This window comes from Phocoena sinus, chromosome 11, assembly GCF_008692025.1.
Source record: "Phocoena sinus isolate mPhoSin1 chromosome 11, mPhoSin1.pri, whole genome shotgun sequence".
Taxonomy (NCBI): Eukaryota; Metazoa; Chordata; class Mammalia; order Artiodactyla; family Phocoenidae; genus Phocoena; species Phocoena sinus.
The window spans coordinates 89739574-89758704 of NC_045773.1; the positions used below are offsets into that span (position 1 = coordinate 89739574).

Genomic DNA, 19131 nt, shown 5'->3' on the forward strand with positions numbered 1-19131 from the left:
TAGACAGTGGAACCAAATACTCTAAAAATGGAATCTCATACATATCTATTTAAAAAGAATTTAGTATATGGTAAAGGTGGCATTACTAATCATAGGATAAGAGAAAGTATTATTTAATAAATGGTGCTAAAAATAGCAAGTTAACTATTTTAGGAGGAAGATAAATCACTACCTCACAATGTACAACAATACATATTTTGGATGGATTAAAATGCTAAGTGTAAAAACTATACTCAGTAAACCTAGCAGAAATACATGTGAATTTATAATAAGACCTAGAATGACTTTCTAAGCAAAATGCTAAAGGAAGAAAATAAACCAAAGAGAGAGCCCAATTTTCTTATGAACGTGGTATATCTCCCCAGTTATTTAGATCCTAATTTTCACTCCCTCTCACAGGTATCTATGGATGTTGGGACTCTCGATGCTTTTATTTTCTTTCTCATATTTTAGTTATGTTCCAAGGTTTCTATAGTGATCATATAATCCTTTCATAATAAAAATTATTTTAAAAATAAATGTTTAATGAAAAGACTAATTTAAAAGATCTTATAGGGCTTCCCTGGTGGCGCAGTGGTTGGGAGTCCGCCTGCCGATGCAGGGGGCGCGGGTTTGTGCCCTGTTCCGAGAGGATCCCACGTGCCGTGGAGCGGCTGCTCCCATGGGCCGTGGCCGCTGGGCCTGCGCATCCGGAGCTTGTGCTCCGCAGCGGGAGAGGCCACGGCAGTGAGAGGCCCGCGTACCACACACACACACACAAAAAAATCTTATAAATACTATAAACCCTGTTAAGTATCAAATGCTTGATGAGAGTTGAATACCAAGAGGAAATTTGTGCATGAACATTGACATGGCTCTACAGAAAGATTTCAGAAGAAACCATGCTAGTCCAGAGAAAAGGGAATGAAGGAGAGCTTAGAGAATAATTCATTTTCTGTAATAATGCTCTCAATTCAGTTTTGATATCATCTACCACAAATCCTTGCCTTCTCCTAGTAAGCAGGGAATGGAGGTTATTCTGTGCACCAGAAAAAATCAAAGCAGCCTCTTGCAGTTTAGCCAAAAAGTCCAGGGTACGGGAGGCGTTAATCAAGCAGCTGCAGTCTTTGTTATCTGTGTACCTTTTTTTTTGTTTTGTTTTGTTTTGTTTTGTTTTGTTGCGGTACGCGGGCCTCTCCCTGTTGTGGCCTCTCCCGTTGCGGAGCACAGGCTCCGGATGCGCAGGCTCAGCGGCCATGGCTCACGGGCCCAGCCGCTCCGCGGCATGTGGGGTCTTCCTGGACCGGGGCACGAACCCGTGCCCCCTGCATCAGCAGGCGGACTCTCAACCACTGCGCCACCAGGGAAGCCCTGTGTGCCTTTTTGATGCGCACTGAGGGATGGCAAGGACAGTGTGACCTTGACAGCCATGACAGGCAGGCGCTAAAAGCAAGCAGCAGTGTACTGCTGCTCCACAGCTCTGTGATGCATGAGAGATCTTTGTTAACCTCTTGGAATATCACCCTTTGGAGACATCACTGCTTTTTTTTTTTTTTTTTTAAATACGTTCACTACCCAAATGTTGCCTGCAGACACAGCACACACTTAATGGCTCTGTATCAATTTGCCTTTGAAGAGAGTTCTGGCTCCACGAGACGCCACAGACATATCAAGGGGAAAAGAGACACCTTACAGAAAGGGAAATGTGTGCTTCCCACTTCCGCATGCCCCGACACATAGAGTTTCAGATCCTGAAGCACAGAAGGGGGCTGGGATCAAGTCACAGCCTCTTGGCTCCAGAGAGTCCTGTCATTTATATCTGTGTGTTCCGAGCTAACATCCCTATCCAGACATATGTGGGAGAGGTGAGAGCAACATCACTGGCCTCAAGGTAACAAGGCCAATTGGAATTTTGAAGACGCAGAATTCTTTTGTCCTTCAAAGAAACATCCACGTTAAAAGTTAGCCTTGCCTCTCAACAAATAGTTTCACCATCCTGAGTTTGTCTTGTGTCTTCCAAAATGGGAAAAAAATTCTGCACCTCACACTGCTAGGAAATCAATATCCCCTCCTACCTCACTCCCACGCCTCACAACTCTAATCTACCAGAATATTCACAAAGTTCACTAGACCAAATGGCAATCAGAGTATCAGCTTCATTAATGGCTGATAGTTAATCTTTAAAAACACAAAATAAAGGCAGATCTCTAAGGCCAAGACTGGACTTCCTTTCTGAAATGCAATCTTCTCCTTGAAATGCAAGATCACCCTCATACATCCTGTCAGGTACTGGCGACGAAGCTGGGCCCAACAGCGAATCTGCTGAAACAGGTCCTGTTCAGTCTGCTTACCTCATGGGGAAAGGCAGTGCTAATCCCTTCTGCCCTTCTTGCAGAATTATAAGACAAGCAGAAAAAGAGTAAAGTCAGATTCTCACTTTGGAGGCATATTAACTACCCACTGTGTTGTACATGACCCTAGATTTACACTCCCCAATTAGCTATTTATCTTCCTTTCAGGAGGGTGAGCAAAAGGTGGTCAGAGAAACAAGAAATGTTTACTCCAGGACTGCCTAGGACTAAGGTGGAACTACAAAGGAACGGGTTGGAGGCCTGGCAGAACAGAGTATCCTGAGACTTCAATCTTAAAGACCCAGTTTACTACAAAGCTCAAAGAATACATTTTCAGCAAATGTTAAGAGTGAACATCGGGCTTCCCTGGTGGCGCAGTGGTTGAGAGTCCACCTGCCGATGCAGGGGACACGGGTTCGTGTCCCGGTCCGGGAAGATCCCACATGCCACAGAGCGGCTGGGCCCGTGAGCCATGGCCGCTGAGCCTGCGCGTCCGGAGCCTGTGCTCCGCGACGGGAGAGGCCACAACAGGGAGAGGCCCGCGTACCGCAAAAAAAAAGAAAAAAAAAAGAGTGAACATCAAGGTGGGGTGATCCTAGCGGAGGGAGAATTCTCAGGTCTCCTCAGTTTCTGATAGCAGATGGGCTCAGGCTGGTGACAATGGTATTCTACTTGTCCAGCGAGAGATCCTGTCAGGTTGCATGAAGACCTATCACTATGAAATTCTGAACAACTGTTTTATATGGCTGCAAAAACTAACATTAGTTAGCCACATCAGCTGGCTCTACCATCCAGTTCTAAGTGTACTTAGTTACAACTCCATTGGCACCATCTTGCTTTCTTATCCGAGACATTATAGTAACAGATGGGCAGTCACATGACAATTGTGACATGACCAGGCCATATGCTTGCCCAAACAGGTATCTAAGAAAACCTGAGCGCAGCAGACCTAGCCCCTTTTATATTATCTCCATTTTACAGATGAAGGATTTAAGACAGAGGGTGGTTACATAACTGTCCAAAATCACAGCTAGCGTGTTGTAGGGCCAAAAAATTGAACCCGAGTGATCTAGCTCCAGAGTTCATACTGAACCAGTGCACTGTGCTGTGTTGCAAAACTACCTATATATGTTTCTAAGGAAATATGCCCTACTAAGATCAGAAGAAAGAGTGAGCTTTGCTCTGGTTAGAAAAAGGTTAGCCTCCACTCAGATTGTCACCCAGGGCCACAGACTTAGAATTAATAAGAGGCTGAGCCATCATCTTGTCCAATCCCCAGTCCAGAGCATAAATCCTTTCTATAAACCTCCTGACAGACCTTATTTCTCCTAGTATGCCACAAATATCACAACCACAAGAGGTAGCGTTTATTAAACATACACTCTGTGCTTCATGTAAGGTATCACATTTAGTCCCTATCAGATAAGAAGCACAGAATTGCCATTTTCAGATAAAAAATTTTAGTGTGAAAGGATCTCATACTTTGTAACTAGCAAACTCAAGATTGCCTATTGGAAAGGGGTCTAGGAGTCAAGATCAGGGTGCAAGCCCTTGCCAGGGAGGGGCAGCAGTACACTGTGCACGGCACAGCTGTCATCTGAGCCCCCTGGTATGGCACATGTGCTCAGTAGGGTTGTCTCTGTGGTTGTTCTCTGTGCCATCACTCTATTCTTTCTGCTAGCTGCCTTTTTTGCCCCCTCTCTTTATTTAATCTGTTTTATCTTTTACACATCAGCAGTCATTTAATGAGACTGACACAGGCACTGAGGATAAACCAGTGAACAAAACAGAAATCCTTTCTCTCTTGGAGCTTGTATACTGTTGGGGGCAGGAGAAGTGTGTGTGTGTGTGTGTGTGTGTGTGTGTGTGTGTGTGTGTGAAATATATAGTCAGAGATATCTAAATATATCTATTATCTATATATATTTACTATAAATATCTATCTATAGACATATCTATCTACAGACATCTTCTATAAAAGATATCTATATCTATCTTTCTGATATATCCATCAAATAGATGGATAGATGCAGAGAGAAAGAGAGAAAGCTTTGGTGATAAGTGTTATGATAAAGTAAAGCAGAGTAAGAGAGACTGAGAGTGACAGAGTATAGGGAGGAAGATGGAATTTTATATTAGATGGTAAGGAAAGGCTTTCCTAACAGAGTGACCTATAAGCAGAGACTTTATTTCATGTACTTTTGGGTCCTCATATCAGAGAAGGGTGGGGTCAATAGTATATCCCCAAAGTATTGTCTACATATCTTCATTCATTCATTCATCTTGGAGTATCTTAGACAAAGATTTCATTATGCTAGACTCTGTGGAAGACACAAAGTGAAGAATAACAACTAGCTGTCTTCAGTTTGTTCCCTGGGTTATATACTCTGAGACTGAGATTTGTGTGCAGAAAGGAGTTTATGGGGAATGCTCCAGGGACAACCCTGTAAGACAGTGAGGGAAGCAGCACTGGGCAGAAGGACATATTGACTAGTCTTATAGGGAGCTCTAGAGCTGGGATGGCCCTACAGAGGCCAGGCCGACAGGCGTTTGAACTTTTGCATCAACCAGTCACTGGATACAGGCTGTCCCTAAGGACAAAGTGAACTCTGGCTAGGCTGCTCCCCTCTGCAGAGGGCAACTGAAGGTGAGGGACTTCAATCCCACAGCAACCAACACTCCCAACAAGTGCAGAGATGAGTGAATTAACACCACGGTCCTGGAGGGAAGTCTCCACGACGCACCACAGCACTACCTGTGCCAAATGTTTTCCCAGTAGGCAGCATCCTGAGATTGTTAAGAACATGTTGGGTCAGAGCGCCTGCATAAATCCTGTCTCCACCATTTGCCAGTAGTATGACTGTGCCTGCGTTCCCTTGTCTGTAAAATTAAGGTAATAATGATTTCTACTTCCTAGGGTGGCTCAGAAGATTAGATGAGTTGGTATATGTAAAATGCTTAGAAAAGCACCTGGCATGCCATGGTAAGCATCAAATAAATGTTAGTTAGGATACCAATTTTCTCTTCCTGCTCTCAGAACATCTCCTGTACATATTACTATTTCCATTTTAACAAACAAGCTTAGAAAACTCATTCAACCTTTCTTTCCCTTCTTTGCTTTGCAGCCCATGTGGTTTAGATGGGGCTGGCCCCATCCCTCAAGCTCTGGAAATGGGCACATGACTTGAGCCTGGCCAATCAGAGCAGTGCAGAGCCTGCTGCAGGTTTTGAAACAAGCATCCACCTAAACTGAGACAAGAATCTCCTCCCCTAAGTGCTTTTGCTGGACTTTCATGAAAGCATGCCCTTTCTCCTGAAAATCCTAGCTCTAAGGATAATATAAAGATTCTGAATTTCTAGGAATCCTCTTTTCTAAATTTTGGAGAGAGCCAGCCTAAAAATGAAGCCAACCCAAAGCGAACAAAGCCAATATATGAGAGACAGATTCTTAATGACTGTGTTTGAGTTCCTGGATCCTGGAATGCCTAAAACCAAAATTTGGGGTTTTGTAAAAATGAATTAAGAAATTCCTTTTTTAAGTTGGGTTTTTCCACTGGAAATACTTGGTTAGGTCAGCACAGCTGAGCCAGCTAGAACTCAACTCTGAATTCTGTGGAAGTGAGCATAACCCTGGAGAGTTACCTGAGATCCCAATATAAAGAGAATGAGGCATCAGTAAGCAATCAACAACCACAGCCGCCTAGGAGAGCCCCGTCAAAAGGAACGAATCCCTGATATGGATGTGATGAGAATGGCACTTCACCTCTCTGCTGTCACAGGAAGAGGAACCTAAGGAAACATGATGACTAAATAATGTAAATGTGGTAGCCTAGATGAGATCCAGGAACAGAAAAAGGACATTATGCAGAAATTAACAAAATATGAATAAAATATGGAGCTAATTAGCCAATTAGCTCCTAATTAGCTAATTTTTAAAAAGGGGGACACAGGGGTGGGGGAGGGAATAACCTCTGCATTTGCTACCAGTTAGTCTTTGCTCTGACAGCTGTGTGGCCTAGGAAGATGAGGGCAAAGCAGAACGGCCTCAACTCTAGCAACGGGAGCTGCTTCCATCTTCCTGGATTATACCTCTTCATCACAAGGCCTCTCCCACTCATTTAGCACATCACGCTCTGTGCAAGGTACTGGGGCTCAAAGATGTGCAAGCTATGGGCCCACTCTCAAGGAATTTCCAGTCTGGGTAGCACCGGACAGAAAGGGTGGGTCTCTTGGCTCCAACAGTGGCTCTTAGACCCACGGCCTCCCCAGCAGATCTATCCTTGGGGCTTGGCTTGGATCTTTCCATCCTTGGTGTGGAGGACCCCTTTACTTCAGACAGTTGGGTCATTAGAGGAGACAGGAGGAAGGGAGAAAAAGGAGTTGGTTCAGTTGGCTGGCTCTGAGAAATGACCAGAGACTCTTAAACCTATCCAGATCCACAATCCCTTTTCTGAAATCTTTGAGGCAGATATACTTCAGAATTGAGAATTTTTCAGAATTTAGAAAGCAAATATAATGAATTACTAAGACCTCCAGTAGAATATGGGGCCTTACCCCATAATCAAATGTATTAATATTTTATCAAATATTATCAAAACAAAACACAAATATTCACTCTAAGTGGGATAAATATAATGATCATAAATAATCTCATATGAATTCCAGACAGGTTTTGCCACCAATGAATTTTGGTGCCAAACTTACATTAAAACTCTTGGTTTTCAGAGCTTTGTGAGTTAGAAATTTGAATAAGGGATTGTAGACCTGATTAACCTTTCAGCTTCAACCCCAAGAGAAAATCAGTAGTACTCCCCCCATCCCTTTCCACTCTCCCTCGAGCTGTGTTTGGTTGATTTCCTAACCCTGCAGGAGACCACCTTTAATGTTCCTTTCAAACTTCTTTCAGCCATAGAACAATGACTGTATTTTGGAAGGAGTTGGCCTGAACTGGTTTCACTCCCTAACCTACTTCCCTTAGTTCTCCCCACCTCATCCACGCAGAACTTACTCGGAAGTTCTTAAACTTGAGTGTGGATCACAATCACCTGCGGTCCTACACACATAGTTTCTGATTCAGTAGGTCTGGGATCAAGCCTGAGAACTGCATTTCTGACAAGTTCCCAAGTGCATCACTTAGACGGTGCTAGTCCTGAACCACACTTTAAGGACCCACTGCTTTACTTGAGGGAGCTTTCTCATTCCACACTGAAGAGAAAAAAATCAATAAATACTCAAACCCATTTTTTATTTTCATGAAGACTATCTCCCAAATGACCCCAATGTGTATTTGATGACTCACAGCTGCCTGCCTGTCTGACACATAGAGAGACAGAAAGGCAACTGGATACTTGTGAAAAGCTTGCTTGCCATGAGATTTTGGACGGGATGTCACCCTGAAAAGCCCAAGCTAGGCTCTTTACTGGTATAGGAATCAAAACATCAATGCTAACGGGGATTAGGGAGGGGGGTTAGACTTTGATTTTAAAGAAAATTCCTGAATTGAAATTTCTTTCCCAAACCACTGTATCATGTTGCTATGTGAAAAAAAAAAAAAAAAACTTTGCAAATGATCTTCAAAAGTCATTAAACATGCAAAATACTATTTTCCTTTTAACGTACATAACTGTCAGCCAACATGGAAACTAGCAGACATAGATTCACTTCCTTTGGAAATCAAGAGGTTGTACAAACTCTCGTGAGTTGATTTTCTTAACTTCTCTACTTACAGGCCACTTGCTAACTTCAAGATACCTCTTTTTCACACCCACACTTTTTTTTTTTTAATTCTCTTCTTCCATCTTTATTTTCTAGATCTTATGTGCTAAGTCCAGAAAAGAAATCTCTCCTCTTCTTACTCTGTTTCAATTCTGAGGGGAAAAATGGCCAACTTTGAACAAACGCAAGAAGGCTACCCATTTTTAGACTAACTTAGACACAAGAATCGGTGCCACCAACATCTCAATACAAAGGTATTTTTCTTCTTCATGTTTCTCTAACACTACGTTTACTGAAACAATCTTGATAACTAAAAATGTATTTCTACTGAATCTGGCATCTCCTTCATAGTTTTGACTATTCTAGCTGTATTCTTTTTACTTGCTTCAGTTACAAATTGCATTATTTAACCTATCTCATGGGTTTAATAGCTTTTGGAGGGTTGATCTGAAAATCTATTCATGATTTATAATTTTTGTAATAAAGGGACATATGCCTTTTTGCCTCAATAAATATCTACAAGCCAATCCATTTCTTGTTCAAAGATTAAGTGAATTTCTGTAATCGCTTAAACATGGAACATGTATTTAACAAGAGAGACCCTTAATGAACATATCTTGGCCAACACATAGATTATCAAGTTGAATTGTGTGATTATTTACTTTTCAAAAAGATTCTTTGTTTTTCAAAAGAACTAACCAGTTTCCTTTACTTAGTCCCATGTTTGACCCGCACACATTTTCATGCACACAGCTGTTGCTAAAAGCAAATGTAAAAGTGAAATAGAAATGAAGGGTATCATCACACTTATTTTAGGCCTGTAGACTCTGCCTCCTTAGATTGACTCCCAGTTCCTAAAAGAAAGGCTCAAAGCATGTACCTTTCCATGTGGATGTTAGATTGAACATTAGCAGACACGGCTACATGCCCTCACCATAGCCCAACAATAAGTAGCCAGGTGAAACCTAGGGCTAGGGATGTTTAGTGATGCCCTATGCATAGGGTCACCAAGAGCAAGAATTAAAATGTCTAAAGAGCAAACTACAGTTGACCCTCCCTGAACATGCAAGGTTAGAGGCACCGACCCTCCACACAGTAGAAAACGCGAGTATAACTTATATTTGGCCCTCTGTACACTAAGTTCCTCTGTATCCATGGTTCCACATCCACAGATTAAACCAACCTCGGGCCCTGCAGTATTATACTATTTACGATCGAAAAACTCTTGAGTAAAAGTGGACCTGCGCAGTTCAAACCAGTGTTCAAGGGTCAACCATATTTGTTTCCAAGTATCTTTTTTCTGAAGCTCACCCTTAAAGGCAAGAGTTGTGTCTCAGAAAGCTCTGCCTCAGGGGAAACCATTCTAAAATTAAGGCCCATGCCTGTTCTATCGTTCAGCTAGGGTCCCTGACTCTAATCCTAATTCCAGTTTTAAGGATGGGGCCTATAAATGGATTTTTAACATTCTCTCTGTTTTATGCCTTAAATGCTCTTATATTTTCATATTCCTTAACTATCCTTTAAAATATTCAGCCCTGCTTCTAGAAAAGGACCAGGTTGGTATTGGTCTCAAAGATACATGCCTCCCATTCTCAGGCTACCTGCCTCTGTGAAAATAAGCGAAGAATCCCATAACTCACTCACGATCTGAGAAGACCACCGGCCAGCAGGGTGTACATCTTCCTCATCCAGATGCCACTGGGGTGAAATCATACCATCAGTGAGAGACAGAACGCATATTCACTGGTACCTACTATGTGGCCAGTGTTTGCTAGGCTAGTGGTATGAAGATAACCAACTTAGTCCCTACCTCAAAGGACTCAGAGTCAATTAAAGAGATCCCTTCTTTAGGGTCAATTATTGTTCTTTCTCTGTAGCCCTCTTAATATGCAACTACCCGTGGGTAAAATGAATAATATAACATGCTATGAATTTGTTCATCAGGTCTTTCCTCCCAATCCTAAAGTATCTGTGGGAGAAGACAACTTTTAAAGAAAACAATTTTCTCAAACCTCTGAAAATAAATACAATGACTTACATACCCAGTTTAAGAAAAATTCAACTCGGTCACCTTAAAGACTCAGTTTGCTGCAACCTGTGTCCTTTTATGACTGAGCCATTCATCTGCCATTCCTACTGTGAAGCACTAGATGGCACCAGAAAACTGCTGCATCAGAGTAACTACACAAGCATGCTTGGCTTTCAATGTCTCCTTTCTCATCAAGGGGTCTCAGCATATGGTGCCTCAAATTTGCCATTGCAGGTATCATTTTCATCAGAGAGGAGCTAAAGAAACAAAAATAAATTGACATTCTAACAGAAGAAGCACCTACCATTATCATCGTCAACACTGATTCGACTGCTAGGGGCCAGCAATGTGGCTTCAACACAACTTCATGAGTTTCCCAGCAACTCAGAGTTCTCATTTTCTCATATACTAATTAGATCCAGAATCTCATCTACCTCCCCGAGAGGAATGTGTGAGAACAAAATGCCATAATGGATTTGAAAGGCTTTTGTGAACTGTGACGGGTTATTAATTGCCATTAGCACACATTTCCCCCTGAGATCAGAGCTTGTCTTGAGGCAACACAGGCTGTGAAGGGAAAAGCAGTTTCTCTGCAGAAGGCGTGAGGTGCTTCTGCCTGGGTAAGCAGTGTTTCCATTGAGCTTGGCCAACATACTCAACAGCATACAGTGAGGGAAGAGAAGTGTTATTCAGTATCTAGACACCAGGGATTTGTTTTCTCCACTCTCTGGTTAAAGTATCACCCCGACTCAATTCCAGTATCAGGCAGAAGCCTCGGCACACTCATTCCCTATCCTCTCAGCAAACTCCACGTGAAGCTGAGTTCTAAGCAAAATGGTGAAGTAAGTGAAAAGAAATCTCTAAAGTTTTCCTCTTCATCCATAGACTGATTTAACTTATCCTTCACAGTTAATCCTGTACCATCACTTTTACCCAGGCTGTCCCTGTCAGGTTGGGAAATGAACAGAAAAAGGTATATATAGATTCATATGTTACCCCTAGAAACATCAATATTTTAAATGAGAATAGTAACCAAAAAGACAGTGTTTCATCCAAAGGAATAAATCTCTAATGGTTGAATGTGAGGCACTGTGGAGAGATTTTGTTATCTCTTTGCACCAAAAAAGTCATCTCTCATAGCTTTTAACAGAAAGCCCAGCCAGCTTTCTCTCCTTCTGCTCCCCCACCCCCAACTTTTTCTCTCTGGTCTATGCAACTGACCACACTCTGAAATGCACCTACTGTGCTTTCCTTTCCTCTATGCCCCTCAGCAACCACGGTTTTAAGTTTACAGGATCTTTCTTTCTGACCCTAAACTCAATGATGACGTTCTCCTCCCTCCCTATACATACATGCTTAACAAAAATCAAGCTAGCCACCATGTAAGTACCAGAATTATAGCTCTTTATACTAATTTATAATTGACAAAGTGTTCCCATCCAACAGGTAACGGGAGGAAAATGAGATGCAGTAAATTACCTGAGGTCACAGGACTAACTGGCAGCAGGATTCAGACCCAAATACAGACCCCTGGCTCCCAGCAACCCAAGGACTGTTCTGAAAACTACAGAAGAAGAACCTGAAGACCAGAATGACACTGCCATGGAAATGCCCTAAGGCCCCACACCTACACCTCCAGGCCCACAGACTTCCCAGGGACCAAAGGCAAATCATACCTACAGCCAGCACTGGTACCCTCACTTTCACTGGGGCTGGGGGAAGGAGATGGAAGACAGAAGTACTGCACTATCTCAGGCCCCGAGATAGCCCCTGATTTAAGGGGACCTTAAATACTTCAGACAAATCCCACCCTGAGCAGAACAGGACCCAGAGTACCGTTTCCACATCCAGATTCAACCTTGAAAAACCATGAGATAGGGGAAGAAAGAAGAGCCCAAGAAAGCAAAAAATTGGGGCAGTAAAACCATGTTCTTGGGCTTCCCTGGTGGCGCAGTGGTTGCGAGTCCGCCTGCCGATGCAGGGGACACGGGTTCGTGCCCCGGTCCGGAAAGATCCCACATGACACGGAGCGGCTGGGCTCGTGAGCCATGGCCCCTGAGCCTGAGCGTCCGGAGCCTGTGCTCCACAACGGGAGAGGCCACAACAGTGAGAGGCCCCCACACAGCAAAAAAAAAAAAAAAAAAAACCATGTTCTTGTTTCCAGATTTCTTAATCCTCCCTGAGGACAGCTCACGTAAAAGAGCATTCTAGGCTGCTGTGAAAGAAGGGGAACCACCACATAATTTTTGGGTTTTCACTGAAATCCCCTACTATGATTTAACCATACACGCACCAACATCCTTTCCTCCCATTAGACCATCCCTACTAGGGCTTCTTCTTTGGCCCACAACAGAGCTGCCTTGCCCGTCCTGGGCCAGCCCCTCCTGACACCACACAATAAAGCCTTTGTAAGAGCTGGCACTCCTTCCCCTCTGGGGAGAGCCCAAGACCTGGGAAGAGATTCTCTGCCCTAAACCAGGAAGGAAGCACCTTTCAGCCCTGAGTGCTTCACCATGGAGGAGGAGGTGGTAAAGGGGAATAGGAGAACTGGAAAAAGTTACTGAGAAGGGCCACCCATTTCTGAGAGTGCAGTCCTGTCAGTGGCCCCTCTTAAAACTCTTTTCCACATGCATGTGAAATGCTTTCATCTGAGAGCTGGGCAAGTGGCCCCAGCTCTCTAGGGCACCCCAGTGCCCACACTACCCTCCCCAGTTACACTGCATACCTAGAGATAACTTCCACACAAGGCATCCAAAGGCGGAAAAAGAAGCAGGCCCGAAGCTTATTCAATTAAGATCATATCCAGAAGCCTTGTCAGCACAAAGGTGAGGTTGTGGTCGCTGCTGTCCTGGGACAACTGTGCTTTAGCGGTTTCTTTCTGCATGGCCTACCGCTGACTTGGCATAGCCTTGCTTCCAAAGGCCCATATAGACACCGGATAGACATATATGTACCCGTGTACACCGGTATACATATATTTATATACATTTCTGTGTATATGTGTACATATATACTTACAGCGTCGGCTCTCGGTATCCTCTGGGGACTGGCTCCAGGACACACACGAATACGAACTCGTGGACGCACAAGTCCCTTACATAAAATGACCGTACCGTCTCCGGGTTCCGCCCCCGCGGGTTCCGCCTCCCACTGATCCGAAATTGACTCGTAATCCTTCAAGTGTGTGGCTAAATGGGACTACAAAGGAAAAGAAAAATAACAATACACTATACTTCTGTAAAAGTTTCTACCTTTATCAAAAACTTTTACACCTATTACGGTATTGTTTCATTCCTAACTCATGAGGTAGATTGGACAGATGTTATTAGGAGCCGTATTTCACAGATAAGGAGATTAAACTTCAAATACAGTATGTTGGTTTGAGTCATAACTAGAATCCAGGTTGAATGACATCCATGTCGTCCTGCACCAAACAGATATTGCTTAGTAACTGTACAATTAAATATGGTGCAGTTCGAGATATAAAATTCCATGTTTTATTGATATAAACCCATTTTAAGAATTATTGTTGCTGATAATACCCCCTGCAGATCACTTTTTATCTCTATAATTAAAATTGGAGTAGAAGTGAGCAAAAATTATTTGGATACTACCTATCCTAAAAGAGCCATTTGATCTATTACTCTCAACCCTACCTGCATATTAGGAATCAACTAAGGATCTTTTTAAAAATATCAGTGCCTGGGCTTCACAACGCTGAGCATTTGAAGTAGACTATCTGGCGATGGACAGAGCAAAGCAGTTTTTTAGAGCTCCTTGTTGGACGTTAATATGCAACCGCAAACTTAGTTGGCACGGGAGTATACAATGTCAACCAATGCCAGATCATTTTGTACATTTTGTGCATGTACATGTCCCAGGTCTATAATTCAAATGTCCCCAAGTTTACCGGCTCTTCAGGGGTCACCCTTTTCATCAATACTCAAATAAAATGACTAGAGCTACCATCTAACATATGCTGAGAAATCCAATCATCTCCCTGATATTTTTAAGGAGTCTAGGAACCATGTTCTCTTGGTTCATATCACTCCAACTTCCTGCTGTTGCTGGTTTCTCAGTCCTACTTACCATCTTGCTTTCTGCAAATGCTGACCTTTTTCCTCATTCTATCCCCTCACCTTTGGCCACCACCTTCCTACCTCCTTTCAACACCCAAAGCAACTGTATCATTACTACTTCATGGAACAAGCCTTTACTAAAAGCTTAGGTTTAATAGAAGAACACTACCAATGCTAGAGAAAAACTTATCCCCGGGTATTAGGCATTACTCTTCTTGAAGCTTCTCCATCCTGTCACAGGGGATTCCTGCTGGCTGTTTTTTTTCCCTTAGCCAACAACAACTATTATGTTACCATATTCAACCAGACTTTTCTATCATCCTTTGTCTTCTCTCAGTCCCAGGGGTCCTCACCATTTTTCTACCAAGCTACCACCCAAGCAAGCTCACATTCACTTAATTTTTCTTTTTATTTTAACCGAAATGATCCATCCAGTATTTTCCTAAACAAAAAATTCATTACCTTTAACACCTGGCAGAAGCTTTGAAGTTACTGTTTTTCTTCGATCTGTCACAGACTGAGTTTGTAGACTGTGATCCCTTCCCTCACCACTTTCTTATGTATATATTTATATATGTAATTTATATAGGTGTGTGTGTGTATATATATACACATATATATGGGTATATATATGCATATATGTGTATGTATGTGTGTATATGTGTATGAGTATATATGTGTGTGTGTATATGCATATATATACAGGTATCTATATGCATATATATGTATGTATATGTATATATGTGTGAGTGTGTATATATATATGTGGCAGGCAATCATTGGCTGTCATGTGGAAGACTGGTTAGAACCTTAGGAAACAAGGGACATGACAGGCAAGTTTTGGAGAGTCCATAGGAAGAGACAACTCCAAAACATGTGGAGACATCTTGAGAGAATTAGGCAATTTCAAGGAGCAGCCAGAAAAGGCTAATTGGTGGGCCAAATGTGAAGTGCTTGAGCGCTGAACCATTAGAGAAGGTCCCAAGGCCAATTTCATTTAAGGCAACCTAAGCTCTTTCCTCAAGCAATCAAAAATATTTACCAGGAGGGGATCTACGCTCCCAGGGAAGCTGTGCAGTGCCAGACACTGAGCTGGGTAGTTTTATCACAAGTCTTCAAGATAGGGTATGATGGAATTCTCTGGCCAAGATGCCTTCCAGACATCCCATCTATCTCCAAATTACAAAATCGTCCTACTCGGTTTTTGGCAACGAAGGAAGGCAGCCTCCTACTCACGACCTTCAGGGTACTAACTAGCAAACCTGGCAATTCTGGACTGTATGCAGTAGTAGCTATTGCACTGCTTGGCAGAGTACATAACCAGATCAGGACGATTTCAGAAACAGGGTATCTTGCCATGAGGGATGACCTAGAATTGGGGAACTACAAGAGAACTAAATAAGTCATCTACTTCACCTCTTCATGACATAAAGGAACTGGGGTCTTTTGGACGCTCTTGGATTCTTAGTTGCAGAGTTGAGGCAACTTGTCTCCTGGTTTCCTGTTGTGGGATGTTTTGTGAACACACAAGCTGTCATAAAGTCTACCTTTAATTAATCTTTATTCTCCGCAATAGTTGAAGCAGCCTTAAGATGTGAAATGAACTATATTTCAAAAACAAAATCATGATGGAAAAGAAGTATGTTTCCTGACACAAGTGCCGTTTCCTTTCTGGCTACACTGCCATCTTCTTCTCTCTTTCTCCCTGATACCATATCTGTCTAACCACCCACCCCCTACCCAATATATATCGCAATGCCTGAACACAGAGCCTCTCTTCTGACAACTGCCCATGAAAACCGCCTAGAAAAAGGCAATGATTCAGTCTGACCCCAGGATGAATTAACAACAAAACACAGAGCCCTGAACAAAACATGGCCTTAGCTTTGTTGACTTAAGAGATTTTATCCCAGCATATTTTCTAAACTTTATCACCTCTAGATCTGCTACTTGCTCTGCTAAAAATGTGAAAAAAGGTAAATCAGTGCCAACCTTACCTATTAAACTATAAACATAAATTTTCCAGCACTTTTTTTTTTTTTTTTTTTTTTGCGGTACACGGGCTTCTCACTGTTGTGGCCTCTCCCGCTGCGGAGCACAGGCCCCGGATGCGCAGGCTCAGCGGCCATGGCTCACGGGCCCAGCTGCTCTGCAGCATGTGGGATCTTCCCAGACCGGGGCTCGAACCCGCGTCTCCTGCATCGGCAGGCGGACTCTCAACCACTGTGCCACCAGGGAAGCCCATAATTTCCAGCATTTTGATAAAATACCAGGCAATCCTCCAAGGAAGTTTATCTCAAAAACACATACACACACACACACACACACACACACACACAAAAGTATAAACTTTCCAAGCTGGGCACAGTGAAAAATGACAGTGAATTGAATGGGAGTCAGGAGGCCTAGATATAATGTCAGCTCTTTTGCTGACTGACATAAGACACCATCCCAGTGGGCCTTGCTTACCTTACCTGAGATCAAGAAGCAGACTAAGAATCCCTAAAGTTCCTCCATCCACAAGTTTCTTTGACTCCATATAATCATACAGATATCCTCTGTGATATCCTGAGTGATGTGACTTAGGTTGGGTCATCAAAAAGGATGGACATGCCTCCCTGGGTTACCCTGGCAAAGCATATTAAGAAACTGAATGTTGATAAGAAAAATTAATGTTGAAAATTAGGGTCACCCTACTTGCCCAGGAACCTGCTTTACTTGGAAGGAAAACCTCAGAAGCTCAGTGGCCGTGGGTCATTATTGAGGCTGTGGGATTCTTTCCTCACAAACCAAGTGTTGCCTTGCCCAGCACATCAGGGGCCTCTTCTAATACTGGCTCAGAGGGTACTAACCCCCTACACTCTGTGTTCCTTAAAATTTTCTTTATAAACATTTAACTACATCCCACCTCTGCTTATCTTAAATGAATGGACCAGGTATGGCTCCTCTTGGTCCACAGCCAGAAAAATAAGGAGACAAACAATTCATGGCTACTTTATGTCTTTCTGAGGAAGGAAGAAGCAGCAGAAGAGAAGACTCAAATAGGAAGACGGCATTGGAAATAATGGAAGAACCAAAGGGGGAAAAAAGTACTCTTAACTTTTGGCTATTACTAAGTCAGGAATAGGTAGTCAATTGGGAAGGAACCATGCAGTGGCCTCTCTACTATTTATATGTCAGATTAATTATGGAAGCTGATGGGTAAGTTGTATGATTTGCCTAACAGAGTACACACTTCTCAAGTGCATGCATTCAAGAGGCCCTAATACTCAACACATAATTTGGTGCATGGCACTCTGGCAGCCTTCCAACATGCCTCAACTTCAGATATAACTAAAATGTTGAAATCAGTGAAGCCTTAAAGAAGTGACCACATCACTGATAGTAGAATATTTAGGATGCATTCTTGCCACAACAAAGCTCAAAGGTGGCAGAGGAGGCGGAAGTTCTGTTGTGCTTTTCCCTTTCTCCCTTTCATCTCAGAACTTGAGCATACAGAGTGTTGTGGACGGAATGTTTGTGTCCCCCGCCCCGCAAATTTATATGTTGAAGCCATAACTCCCAAAGTGATGTTATTTGGAGGTGGGGTATTCGGGAGATACTTAGGTTTAGATGAGTGCACGAGGATGGGGCTCCCATGATAGGATTAATGTCCTTATAAGAAAGGGAAAAGAGATTAGCACTTTCTCAAAGAGGTCATGTGGGGCTTCCCCGGTGGCGCAGTGGTTGGGGGGTCTGCCTGCCGATGCAGGGGACGCGGGTTCGTGCCCCGGTCCGGGAAGATCCCACATGCCGCAGAGCGGCTGGGCTCGTGAGCCATGGCTGCTGAGCCTGCGCGTCCGGAGCCTGTGCTCCGCAACGGGAGGGGCCGCAGCAGTGAGAGGCTCACGTACCGCAAAAAAAAAAAAAAAAAGAGGTCATGTGAGTGACAGCAGCTTACAAGCCAAGAGAAAAGGCCTCAGAATGAAACTTACTTTGCCAGGACCTTGATCTTGGACTTCCCAGCCTCCAGAACTATGAGAAATACATTTCTATTGTTTGAACCCCCCAGTCTGTGGTATTTTTTTATGGGAGCCCAAGCTGACAAATACACCGAGACCCAGAAGGCACAGTCCTTCAGTTAAATTCTTTACCAAGGCTTTGGTGCTTGACACAGAGCATGGGATGTCTTGAAGCCTGAGTTTAATCAACACCACAAATCAGGTCAAATAAATCCCAGGAGTTGCAGGTCACTGAGTAGAGTTTTCCGGATAAACAGACCTCTGCTGCCTCCTCATTCCTCTGTCTAATTTCCAATGTGGAGTTTCCTTCACAGACCGTGAGGCAGACCTGGATTCCTCTGACGAATCTGACCATTTGGCTTTTCTGTAGCACGCCATTCAGCACTGAGTTACACACCGTCATGGACTTTTCATGTTTTTGTTTTGTGCCTTAAATGTCTCTTCTCCCTGAAGATCAATTTTAAGCACCTAAAGTGCAGAGACCACATCTCATTTGGTTTCAGCCTCCACAAAGTCCAGCACGATACTTAGTATGTAATAGGGAATCAGTGTGTCTTGGATTTATTGGTCAAATAAAGAGTAACAATTTTTGTGGTCAGGCAAAGAGCAATAATTTGCTACAAGCCTCACCTGTGTCAAGAAAAGCCCTGCCGGGGCTTCCCTGGTGGCGCAGTGGTTAAGAATCCACCTGCCACTGCAGGTTCGAGCCCTGGTCCGGGAAGATCCCACATGCCGCAGAACAACCAAGCCCGTGCGCCACAACTACGGAGCCCATGCGCCACAACTACTGAAGCCCACGCGCCTGGAGCTCATGCTCCTCAACACGAGAAGCCAAAGCAATGAGAAGCCCACGCACCACAACGAAGAGTAGTGCCCGCTCACCACAAGTAGAGAAAGCCCGCGTGCAGCAACGAAGACCCAACGCAGCCAGAAATTAAATAAATAAATAAATTTATAACAACAAAACAAGAAAAGAC

General features: G+C 43.3%; 1 protein-coding gene across 3 annotated transcripts in view; it reads right to left on the reverse strand.

Annotated features, from left to right (window-relative positions):
• The window catches only part of RNF144B (ring finger protein 144B), a 274965-nt gene that overhangs the window by 152867 nt on the left and 102967 nt on the right, over positions 1-19131 (reverse strand). For 2 of the 3 annotated variants that reach the window (XR_004352057.1, XR_004352056.1), the window contains one exon: positions 13093-13272. The gene's annotated coding sequence lies outside the window, so the exon portion shown is untranslated. Of the gene's footprint in view, positions 1-13092; positions 13273-16695; positions 16782-19131 lie in introns of those variants that run through there. The other variant, XR_004352058.1, reaches the window with a different exon arrangement.